The sequence below is a fragment of the Alligator mississippiensis genome, chromosome 13, assembly GCF_030867095.1.
Source record: "Alligator mississippiensis isolate rAllMis1 chromosome 13, rAllMis1, whole genome shotgun sequence".
In the NCBI taxonomy this organism is placed as follows: Eukaryota; Metazoa; Chordata; order Crocodylia; family Alligatoridae; genus Alligator; species Alligator mississippiensis.
Window position 1 is genome coordinate 10,307,504 of NC_081836.1, and position 11,637 is coordinate 10,319,140.

Below are 11,637 nucleotides of genomic sequence, written 5' to 3' on the forward strand. Positions count from 1 at the left end.
TTTAGAAATAGCTCTAAGGTGTACTATTGGTAGGAAAATATCACCAGCTTCATTTCACAGATGAGGAAACTGAGGCACAAGGAAATAAGACAACTGTCCAAAAAGACACAAAGCAAACCATTGCCAGAGCCAGCAACAGAATTCATCTCCCAACACCAAGTCCCAGATGTTGATCCTGCTGCTTCCTCAATGGGCCACATAACAGATGTCACTGGAGAGATGGTAACTGAAGATGAATCAGATGAAGATTTAGGAAACCATATAAACTTAGAAATTTTAATCAAGAACAGCATGGCGGGGGGTGGTGAAGGGAGTGTTTGAAGGATTAGTCATAGATTCACAAACAGGGAGTCTCCCTCATCTTATCTGTTGTCTACTTTTTTCCCTTTTTGGAAGATTGAAATGTAGCCTAGCTAAAGTCTTTGGGCTTTAGCTAGGCTATGCAGGTGAAAGGTAATAGCATGCTGTATACAAGAGGTCAGAACTGATGATCCCTTCTGGGCTTACTTTCTCTGAAACAACACCCAAGACATCTATTTGTTAGTGCCTCAAAAACTGTCTTACCAGGAAAAAGCATGGTTATAAGTTATCAGGCCGTCAGAAACACTATTTTACAGAAGATGGACTTACAAGAAAAGCAAGCACAGCATGGAGAGTGGGATAAGGGGATAAAAGTAGTTATTTGATGAATTACTAGTTTAAGTAAGAAAACTGAGTTCTTGGGAACTGAAGCAAGTCAGCAGGGAGAGGAGTGACTAGTGAAGTACCGTGCAAGCAGAGAAGTATTGCGACCAATTTTATTCACTTCATGTAATCGCTAACATGGAAAGAGCGTGCAAAAGGCTGACATTTCCTGATACAAGACTAAAGATGCAGTGAATATAAAAAAGAGGTAGGAAATAAAATTCAAATTACTTATTCTGACTAGAAGCATGAACAGATAAGAAGCTCATGTAACTCATTTAAAAAAAACAAAAAAACACCCCTGCCCACATGCACACTTCACAATTGGCTCATGACAAGCTGCAGAACGGAACTACACCATCAAACATGCACATTACTGAACGGGAAAAGGATCTAGGGATAATGGAAGAAAAAATTCAAAAGGGTTTGGCCAAAGGTATAAAACGAAGGAAGCATAAACAGAAATATTACTTAATTAAGAAGTTTAAGTCCAGCACCTTGGATGAAGGATAAGTCAAGCTCATGAGGAAATACAGGACTAGCAGTGCTGCTGTCCTGTCTCAGGATGCCACTGCGTGCATTCTACCAGTCTGCCTACTCTTAATGATATCTGTTTCTTACCAGGTACTAGCTAGGACTATTAGAGCAGGTAAAACTGGGGTTTGGACACTGTCGAGTTTCCCTTGTAAACACAGGTCGAACTCTGATTAAAGTGACCCCAAAAATAAGGTCTTTGGAACACAGTAATATTTATTCTTTCACCCAAAAGTATGAAGTACACAGGGGAAAGTATACATGAACAGAACCCTATAAGCACACTGCCTTACTTAAACCTGCCCCTACTGGGCCAGGCAGAGTCTTTTATTCTCCCCATCACTACTAGTGTAATAAAGTAATTCTACTTCTCGAGGTTGGCTGGGAAAGCCTTATCCAAGCTTACTAGGAAGCCTTTCCAAGATTACCCAAATGCACCCCATCTTCTAAGATGTTTGAAGTCTTATAAACCTTTCTGATCTCAGACTTACCATCGGGAAGAATAGCCCATTCTAGCCTAGATGGAGCCAGATAGAAGTTGTTCACCTGAACAAACAGCTTTCCCATCCTTAGCATAAGACTCCCATTTCAGTCAAGCTAATCTTCACCACTGTCTCATTGCCTGTACATTCCCCTTCAATGGTCTCTTGTGGATTTAAGTCCAGCAGTTTGGCAACTAGTAAAGCAAAACTGAATAAGTTGCGTCACTCAGCATTCATAGAGAGAGATTTTCCCAGTTCTTTACAAGTACAGCACAAGGCAAAATAAGATGATTCTGCAACTCAGGAAGAGTTATTCAGGAAGGCAGGAAAACCTTGGCTAGTGACACCAACCTGTGACACCAACACCTGACTCATGCTAGCCATGATGGAACATAACACAGGCACAAACATGCCGGAATCAAGTTCTTAGTACTGTGTAGAAGAGGGAAGTTAGAGATGATCTTAAAGCTCAGACCCATCTTGTACTCACCAACTCAGCATTCTACTCACAAAATCGTTTTAAGATTATCTGTCATCTGTGAAAGTCCTCTGGCTCTCCAGTTCCCTACAGCCAGCCTGGAGGATGGTTCAATGGTTTGAGCTGTGGACAAAGGCAGAAAAGGCCTGGCCTCTCCTATATTTTTCCACAGAGTACCTGAATGATCTTGGACAAGTGATTTAAATCCACACATTTGCAAAATGAGGATTCAACATGTTTTTTCAAAGTGTCCTAGCATCTTCAAACGGGTTGTGCTAGATAAAGATATGGCAATTTTATTACTGAAGATGCATCATTCTAGGACAGCAGAGATCCCACAAGTCTCATTTAACTGCCAACTCGTCAGGCATGTAACATCTTTAAATTATGCATTCCACAGCATCTTTTGTTCACCTAGAAAAGCCTGAGGACTTGAAAAGATGAGGTGAATTTAAAACAAAGATGAGGTTAAGCTTATAGGTCATAATGGCTCTCAATTATCAGGCTGGGGGGGGGGGGGGGGGGCAATTAACATGTAAACCCTGGCCTAAATTCTGCAGTCCACTCTTAAAATGGCACCACAATGAGAGGACAGAAGGAGGGATAGCAGCTACTGAACTACTGCAAACAAAGGGGGCATGGAATTAAGTTACTACAAGAGTCCAGGTGGAATTTCATTGGAGGGAGATTAGTTATATATTTGGAAAGGGGGGAAGCGGGGGGAGAGCATGAGAAGAAACCTGCCATGGATCAGCAGAAGGAACACAAGTATATGTAAAGAAAAGAATCGCTGGGAGATTAGAAAGAAATTACATTACATATAAAAGCAAGTTTAGGAGGGGAAAGACCTCCTTTCATCCCACCATTTTCAGTACTCAAAGATATGCAAACTTATGTTGTAGTTAAAAAGTGTCTTTCCCCTCCTCCCCACAGCTATATTTGTTTGATGTGAAAGTCTCTGCCATGGCCCTAAAGCAACCATGCTGCTGGGGCCTACTCACATACCAACTGTTCTTTATGAATTAGAAACAAATCTGCAGATTGTCATGCTCAACCACCATGAATTTTTACTGGGAGCATTTCCTTGGAGAAATAGAGCCCTTAAAGCACTTGAAGTCTCTGATGCACTGTCGCTTTCCTCATTCAGATTCAAACCATTTTTCATATTAACATGCGTGAATAGATAAAAACTCCTAAATCAGAGAAAAGGGGAAAGAAGCATTCTGGCATCAGCATCATGTATCTTGAGCCTGTCTAGCTTTCCAAATTAGCAGCTGAAGTCACATATGCACTTTTTAGAAGTCTTCTATCTTAAAACACATGTTTTATGACTAATATTCAGCCCCTCCATCTCCATACCCATTGCTCCATTATGCTGGTTATGATTACCCTAAGCTTTAAAACAGGGAACAGACTAGGCCCAAAGCTGGAAAGCAACACAGTATGAGGGGGGGGACTCCATGCTTAGTTTTGGCTCCATTCGCTGCATGCAGTTCTATAAACCAGGGGTGGCCAACCTCAAGTGGCACAGGCAGCCCGTGTGTGGCACACAGCAGATTGGGGAAGAAGCAGGAAGGCAGTGGCAGATAGAGCAGGGAGAAGAAAGCAAAGCAGCAGATCAGGCACAAGGAGATCAGAATGGTGCTCAGGGAGGGTGTGAGGCTTACCTTGGGGCCAAACCTTGTGGCAGACTGCCCTAAACCATGCTGCTTCGCAATCCTGATCTAGCAAAGGATGCTATCTATGCTTGTCATTCAACCTACTTAAGCCGCTCTGCTAAACCATGCCGCTATATTAATTACCATCTCCCCACCACTGCAGGACTTGCTCCACTAGTGGTAATTACAGCGAGAGAACTAATGCTGACAGACTACCATTCACTTGCAGCATCTGAACAACTCCATTGTGCAGACCTGCTCTGAGCAGCCTCAGACAACGTGGCATTTAAGAAAACACTAGTGCCCCTCCTGTCAGCATCACAATAATGGAAGAAATACTAGCTAAGACAGAAGCTACAGAATTTATCAGCTTCTTGTCACCATCAGTGAAAAGATATACAAGTCAAAATGACACAAGTATCTCTTACAATCTGAAGCATAAGAAGAAAGAAAATGCCCTGCAAGTGCATACAAAGTAACAGTTAAGTCAATTAGACTCCACCCACGCAACTCTTGACTGTAGGACTGGAGGCTGTATATTTAATGACAGCGTTAAGTAGGTTAGCTAGCATTTTTGATGCTAAGACTTTTGAGGCGCTTTGGAATCAAATGCGAAGTCAACACATTTCATCAACTCTCATTCTTCCAGTACATCAAGATAAATCAAGTCGGCTACAGACAAATGAAAAAAAAATGCTCTAGAGGGGGCTGTACCAAAAAATTTAAAAACGACAAACAATGTCAATGGAGTGGGCGGAAACACACACCACACATTTTTGCCCAGGGCCTACCATTTTATACGAAATACCTACCAGTAAGATGAAACAAACTGAAATATTCTGCCTGTTTCAATTCGTTTATTTTTTTCTGCTCGTTTAACAGAGTTTTGCAGATAGTCACTTTTATATTCTCCCCATGCAGTCTAATAAACTCTGATCTTACCATGAAACCCTTTCACCCAACATCAACTACCACGAACATCAAAAGGACTTCCATTCTTCTACAAAGATCAACCCCATGAATCCAAATGCAAGACTTAAGGTAAGTAGTTTTTTTGTTTTTGTGGGTGTTTCTTTCCAAAAAAGAAGAGAAAGATATTTAAGTTAAATAATATTAATTTAAAAAAAATAGCAGCAATCTCAGGAGCAAATGGATTCAACTCCCCCCCACTCACCACTCCATTTTTACTGAACAGATTTCAATTTAACAGTGTCTAGTGAATAAGGCCACAGGAATTCATCACTTGAAATATTCAAAGGAACTATTACACTCCAAAAATAGGCTGAATTTGATTCAAGAGACCTTCTTGATCTGGACAACATCGTGACTTTGTTCTCTCATTTATCACTGGACATTTTGTGCACTAGACAGTGGTGTAGCATTAACAATATTAACTGGTTTTGAATACAAACTGAAGCTCACATCCAGGTTATTTTAGTGCTCATTTGTTTCAGCGTCAGATTTTCCTGTTTACCTCAAACTTTATAACAAGATAAAACTAGCTAGCACAAAGTTAGTAGGCTACCTGCTGCTTCTATAACATTTTCACTAATTAATGATTCTAAGGTAACTTGGGTTCAAAGTGACTCTGAAACAATTCTTCATAAATGCACAGCGCACAAGTTATTCTACATTTCCTGAGTTGCACTTTCAAGAAAGCATGTCGAAAAATTCACAAAGCCACCTGCACTTCAGTCTTACATGGCATACCATGCATGAATTTCAAAGCACTTCACAAAGAAGGTGTCATTATCCCGGTTTTGCACTGAGAGAAGACTGATGCATGGCACTACCCAAGCTTTGCTTTTGCTTTTCTCTTGGTCAATCGATTCTTCTGCACACTCAATGAACTGAGCAGATAGTTTTATTTCAATATCCAAATGAAATGAGAACTGTCAATTAATATTTCAGTTTATTTTTTATTCTGGTTTTGTAATCCCTTACGTCAGTATGCTTCTAAGGCAAGAGATACTGTCAGCCTTTCTGAAGAGAGCTGGAGGACACAGTTACCAAACAACATAAAAGCTTGTGTAAAGTGCCACTAGCAAACCAGTATAAGGAGTACAATACTCTGTTACAGTTCCTTCTCCCAAGTACCTCTTCTCTGCCCAAAATAGTACTTCTTTCTTTTTCTTAGTAATTTACCAGCGACATAATAAGATCCATCTTCCAGAAAGCCTATCACACAACTATTCCTTAACTCTCACTAGACCTTCTCTTCCAAGGATGCTACCCCCACAGCTGACTTCCAATTTTTTCCATTTTAATAGACAAACTTGCAGCCATTGGACTTCAAACTTAATTTCAAGCTGACCTGATAGAAACAGCCCCAAAAACAGCAAATGAAATTATTAATAGGATTTTTGTTTTCTATTCTATCATCAACACTCATGGTTCAAAGAACGTCATACATGGGCATTATATACATTTTAGTAATGTCCTATTCTAGAAGAGTCCTATCAATCAATTTAAGTTTGGATCCTAGATTTAGAAGACAACAAATTATAAAATGTACTGGTTATGGAAATATTCTTTATTCCCATAAAATCAAAAGAGGAAGTGCGATATTTTGGATGTCACCATTTCTGAAGAAACACTCGAGCAACCCCATCATGTTATGGCAGTTAAAAGAAAAAGTTAAAGTAACCTGAAATTTAAAATGCAGAGCCAGCTAATCTGTTTTTACTCTAATGAAGTAAAAGAGATCAAACAAGAGAAACAATGGAAAGCAATTTATTGATTTGAAGACCAGAAAGGACCACTATCATCATCATCAAGTCAGAGCTCTGGCAGAAGACAGACAATAGAACTTCCCTGAATGATTACTTGAAGACTGCTAAATAAACTTCAACTAAAGCACATTTTTCATAAAAGCATCCATTTTTTATGTTAAAGTTTCTAGTGATGGAAAACCCACGATGACCATTGGTCTATATTTTTGATGGTTAGTTACACTTGCTATGAAAAAATCTGCTTCAAAAAATATTTTGGTTCTCTTATTCTACTGTATTATTAGAATCATAGGGACCAAGTTTCAGGTATCTGCAGAACACATAATAATCCCCAAGTCTTATTTAAAAGATAACTAGTTTCATACTGCAAAGAAACAGCAAACCCCAAAAGCACTAAAGAAACAAGGGAGCCTAATAATGATTTAAGTGAACTTCAAGCAGACATTTAGAGAAACGTAGGGGACTGCCCACACATCTCACCACAGGATCAGAGCTTTTATCATATAACCAGCTAAGTCTGTTTCTCTCATTCCAACTTGGATTACTGAGAAATGAGCATTGCCTTTACATGACCACATTACGAAGAAAATGTTAGGCACATAACTGAAGCTCATGGCCTCCTCTAAGTCAGTCAGCCCATGAAATCAAAGCCACCCCTAGGCAATCTTAATGCGTAAGCAGCTCTGGTGAGAAGTTAGCATGAGTAATGCAAGCTTGCAATAATTTTACATGCCCATGGCAAGCTATTTTTTAAACAGTCAGATACCTCCCCACCTTACTGCAAGGTTCTACAAACAAATTTCACATTCAAGCCGGTAAAGGAACAAAATAATTAAGAAAAATATTAATGTAATAGACCACAGTGCAACAGCAGAGGAATGGTATACATAGTTATTTGAGCAAAGCCTGAAACTGGGAATAAAAGCATTATGAATCACGTGGGTTCTACCCTGAAATGCAGTAATCAGAAGATGGGTTTGGGTTGGGGAGTTGGCATATGGATCTCCAAGCCCCTGCTCTACAATCAGACCTGAACGCATAGAGCTCTGAATCTGTGAAGGGTCGGTCCCCAGTGAAATCAACAGAACTAGGTGCAAAGCAATCTGCTTCAATTTCATAATCAAGGTCTACAGCAACTTTGCCTCTCCTTACTCCAACTGCCTTTTCAGGCCATGCATTGGTAACTGCTGGCATTTGTGTGGTATCTTTCAAGCAGGGATCTCAAAGACCATAGCAGCTCCAAGGAGGTCATCCATCCCTCCATTGTTCTAATACCAGTACAACTCCAGTAACTGGAAAACTGTGAAGAACACAGCAATGCACAGTATTTCTATTGAATGCCAAGTTTAGGACTGGCATGACAGTGACAGTGGTGAACCCAATTGGCCTAGATCAGGGGTGAGTAAAATACAGCCCACAGGACAGATCTGGCCCATGAAGGGACTTTGTCTGGCCCACAACAGTCCCTTGGTCCTGCCTGACCCAGGCGCTGTCCAGCCCATGGTGCGTCCCGCTGCCCCCCAGGCATGCAGCAGGGCTGTGGCTGGACTGCCTTCCTAGGTGGCCAAGGCAGCAGTGGCTCCTTCTAGCCCCCACTGCTGGCCCCAGTCCCATGGTACTGGTGGGGACCCCCAAGCACAGCCCCAACCCCAGCCTGTCCTGCGTTCTGGACGCAGCTGACCCACGGCCAAGCAGACCATCCGGAACCCGCGCACGCAGCCCCTATCTTGGCCCACCCCGCGCCTGCTCTGGATTCGCCTGCCCACGCTGAGCAGTGGTGGTGGCTGGGCAGAAGCTGTTGCTCCGCACAAGGAAAAGCAGCCTCTCCCCTTCAGCACTGCCAGGCCCTTCTTGCTGCAGCCACCTGGAGCCAATGCCTGGGCTGCTCTGCAGCTCCTCTGCACTGACACCACTGCTCTGCTAGGTGGCCCAGAGGTGATGGTGGAGAGGAGCCGCAGGGCAGCCTGGGCACAGGCAGCTGCAGCAAGCAGGGCCTGGCAGCAGTAAGGGGGAGGGGTCGCTCACCCCCCCACAGTGCCAAGCAGCAGCTTCTGCCTGATCACTGCCTCTGCTCAGCACGGGTGAGCAGTCCAGAGCAGGCGCAGGGTGGGCCGGGGTCGAGGCTCTGTGAACGGGTTCCGGCTGATCCACTCTGGCCGGGGCAAGTCCAGAGTGGGTGTGGGGCAGGCTAGAGCTGCGTGCTGTTGCAGTGGTGGGGAGGATACGCAGGGCATGTGGGCTCCTGGCTGTTGCGTTAGGGGATGGGGAAGGTGCTGACCAGCCTGCGGCAGCTTCCCAGAACTGCCTATGTGGCTCGTGGGCCCAAAAAATTGTGCACCCCTGGCCTAGACTCGCATTGAAGGGTCAGAACCAGAGCCAGAAACAGAACATGGAAGTCTTGTGCTCTAGCCATCATGCCATTAACCCCCTCCCCCTGCAGAAAGCTGTTAACAGTAGTGCCTGCCTACTCTCAATATGTCCTCTCACAGGATCCAGTACACTAGCATCTCTCCCTCTCTACCCACACATGCACACACATTCCTACCTCTCATCTGTACACCTCAATGCTGTCAGCCAGTGGAAGGTGCAGGTGAGTCATTCAAAGATTTAATACCCCAATCTGCTGTGCAGCCCGACCCCATGAAGCAAGCCTAGGATATCATGACACCACACCTAGAACTATAATCCGTTTACGATTACCATGGTTAAAACAAACCATTCAACAAGCAACACAAATTCACCATAAAAAACCAATAAAGCAAGACATGCATCTATCCTAGACCACCTTTTAACCTCCTGTTATTCCATTGCTCTTTATTCCTTCCCACTCCTACGTTAACCCTAAGTATCATCCTGAACAAAAGTATGTTTCTTTTTTCTCCTCACTTTTCACCTCCCTCCAAATAAATCTTAATTTCTGATACATGAGTCTAGGAAAAGACCACCTAAGAAACAGCTCGGGGGTCTTGTATGTGTAGAAGGGAAGGAAGGTGAAGTGGGATGCAAAAAGAAAGCAGTGCATGAGATGGGAATATAAAGTGCACTCTCCTATCTTTATACTCCCTCCCCCCACCCAACAGAAGCCAGCCCCGAGAGGGGAGGAGGGAGGAAGACAGCTTGAACGTTTGGGTGTCCTTTAGTTTCCGATTTACTCTTTCACCTTTGCAAGGTTACAGAAAGGCCATCCCAGAGATGGGGGGGAGGAGATGGAGGGCGAAAGTGCTCTCCCGATCCTCCCTTGCTCAAAAGAAAAGGAAGAAAAGCTGTGTTTGTGTACGAGCACGGTCCCAAATATGAGAGAGTGCATGAGAAAGAACAATGAGCTCCAGCCTGGGCATTGTGTGTATGTGTGTGTGCGTGTGTGTGTGTGTGGTGTTTACCTCCCTCTCTTCCCTCCAGGCCTCACCAACTAACAACACAGAAATCTGCACAGCTACTATCCACCCAACCCAAGCCATTAAAATCAACCCCAGTTCGTCATTTACAGGGCAAACTCGGGAGCCAAAGCCAAAACATGAAATATTTATCCACAGATGTTTTTATTATTATACCCATCTTCTTTCCCCTCTCCCACTCCCTACCACCACGGGTTGCCTAATTTGGAGGAAGCAACGTACACAAAACATAAAAAACATTTCTTACAATACGAAAGCTGTGAAAGCTTCAAAGCTTTAGTGTATTGCACGGTAATCCGACTATTTACCACATCCGTATTTTATAACCTCCTGCCTTCCCCCTCCCACTGAGTTATCAGATTTATTTTTATTTTGCAAGCGTCTATTAGTTGAACCCTGCTCGTTCAGGTCTCTCTCAAAACCCAGCGTACTGCCTAAAAACGCGAACATTGAAACCCAGCGGATCGGATTCTGATCTCGATCACCCCCGCGCGCGCCCGACCCAAAAAACTTCGCTAACTTCAGCGCGTTACTCCCCGTTTACAGCGCAACGGCCGGCCGGCCGGAGCGAGCCCACCCGGCCCCTCCAATGTCCTGCGCCTTCTGATCTCCAAGAACAGGAGTGGGGGAAAAAACAAAACCAAAAAAAACCAAGGCCAAACCCCAGCAGCGTAAGAAAGCAATACATCAGAAATAACTGCAACCAGTGGGTAAAAATAAACCTGAAGGAAGAAACACTTCAACAATGAATCATATTGTTTTCTTCCCAGTGATTTCTTGAGCTGCCACTTGCAGGAACGAAACCTGCAATGTTGTCTACCTCCCACTACTTTTCGGTCCAGCTCTGAGCCTTTCTTCTTGTTCACACTTTAGAAAGAGAAATGGAAAGGGGGGGGGAGGGGGTGTACAACACACACACACACACACACTTACTTCCTGCCAGGAGATATGTTACAAAATCCAATCGTGCCAAATTTCACATTATGCCATTCTGGACTGAACCCACTCGGGTTTTGGGGGTTTTTACCCCAACAAAGCGCCGGCTCTCCAGCCAGGCAGGCGGTTCAAGCAGCCCCCCCCCTCACAGGTTGACCACCCCCCCGCCCCCCCCTTCCTGCACAGACAAGGCAACCAACAGCCCCCCCCTCCCCCGCCGTGACCAGGCCAGGACCGGTGCTCCGCGCTCCCGCACCTCAGCCCTGCCCGGGAAGCTGCACCTGGCCTCGCAGCGGCTCCCCGCACCCGGGAGGGACCAGCCGCCGCCGCACCTACCTTCCCCGGCGCGCTACAGCATGGATGGGCCGGGCGCGCTGCAGCAGCCGAAGGGAGGAGCGGGCGGCGGCGGCGGCGGGAGGACGCGGCGCAGCCGGGAGCGCAGACAATGTGCGGCGGCGGCGGCGGCGGCGGCGGGGGGGCGGGGCCTAGCGCCGCCCGCCGGGGGGGCGGGGGGCCGGGCGGGTAGCCCCGCCCCCTATGGGGCGCAGCCAATCGGCGCGCAGCCGCCCGGCGCCACCTGCCAGTATGCAGCCTCCCCATTGGCCCCGGCGCGGGACCCGGCAGGAGGCTGCGGCCAATCAGGGGAGTGGATGGAAGTGATTTAAAAGAATAGAGCGTGAGGAGGGGGAAGGTCGGGAGCCCCCGGGGGAGGCGCGGGAGTGGGAGCAGGCCCCGCGG

General features: G+C 45.3%; 1 protein-coding gene across 2 annotated transcripts in view; it reads right to left on the reverse strand.

Moving 5' to 3' along the window:
* The window catches only part of RERE (arginine-glutamic acid dipeptide repeats), a 378,810-nt gene extending 367,442 nt beyond the window's left edge, over positions 1 to 11,368 (reverse strand). Inside the window, exon 1 of one of the 2 annotated variants that reach the window (XM_059716439.1) lies at positions 11,236 to 11,368. The gene's annotated coding sequence lies outside the window, so the exon portion shown is untranslated. The remainder of the gene's footprint in view (positions 1 to 11,235) is intronic. The other variant, XM_059716437.1, reaches the window with a different exon arrangement.
* Between the last annotated feature and the right edge of the window lie 269 nt (positions 11,369 to 11,637).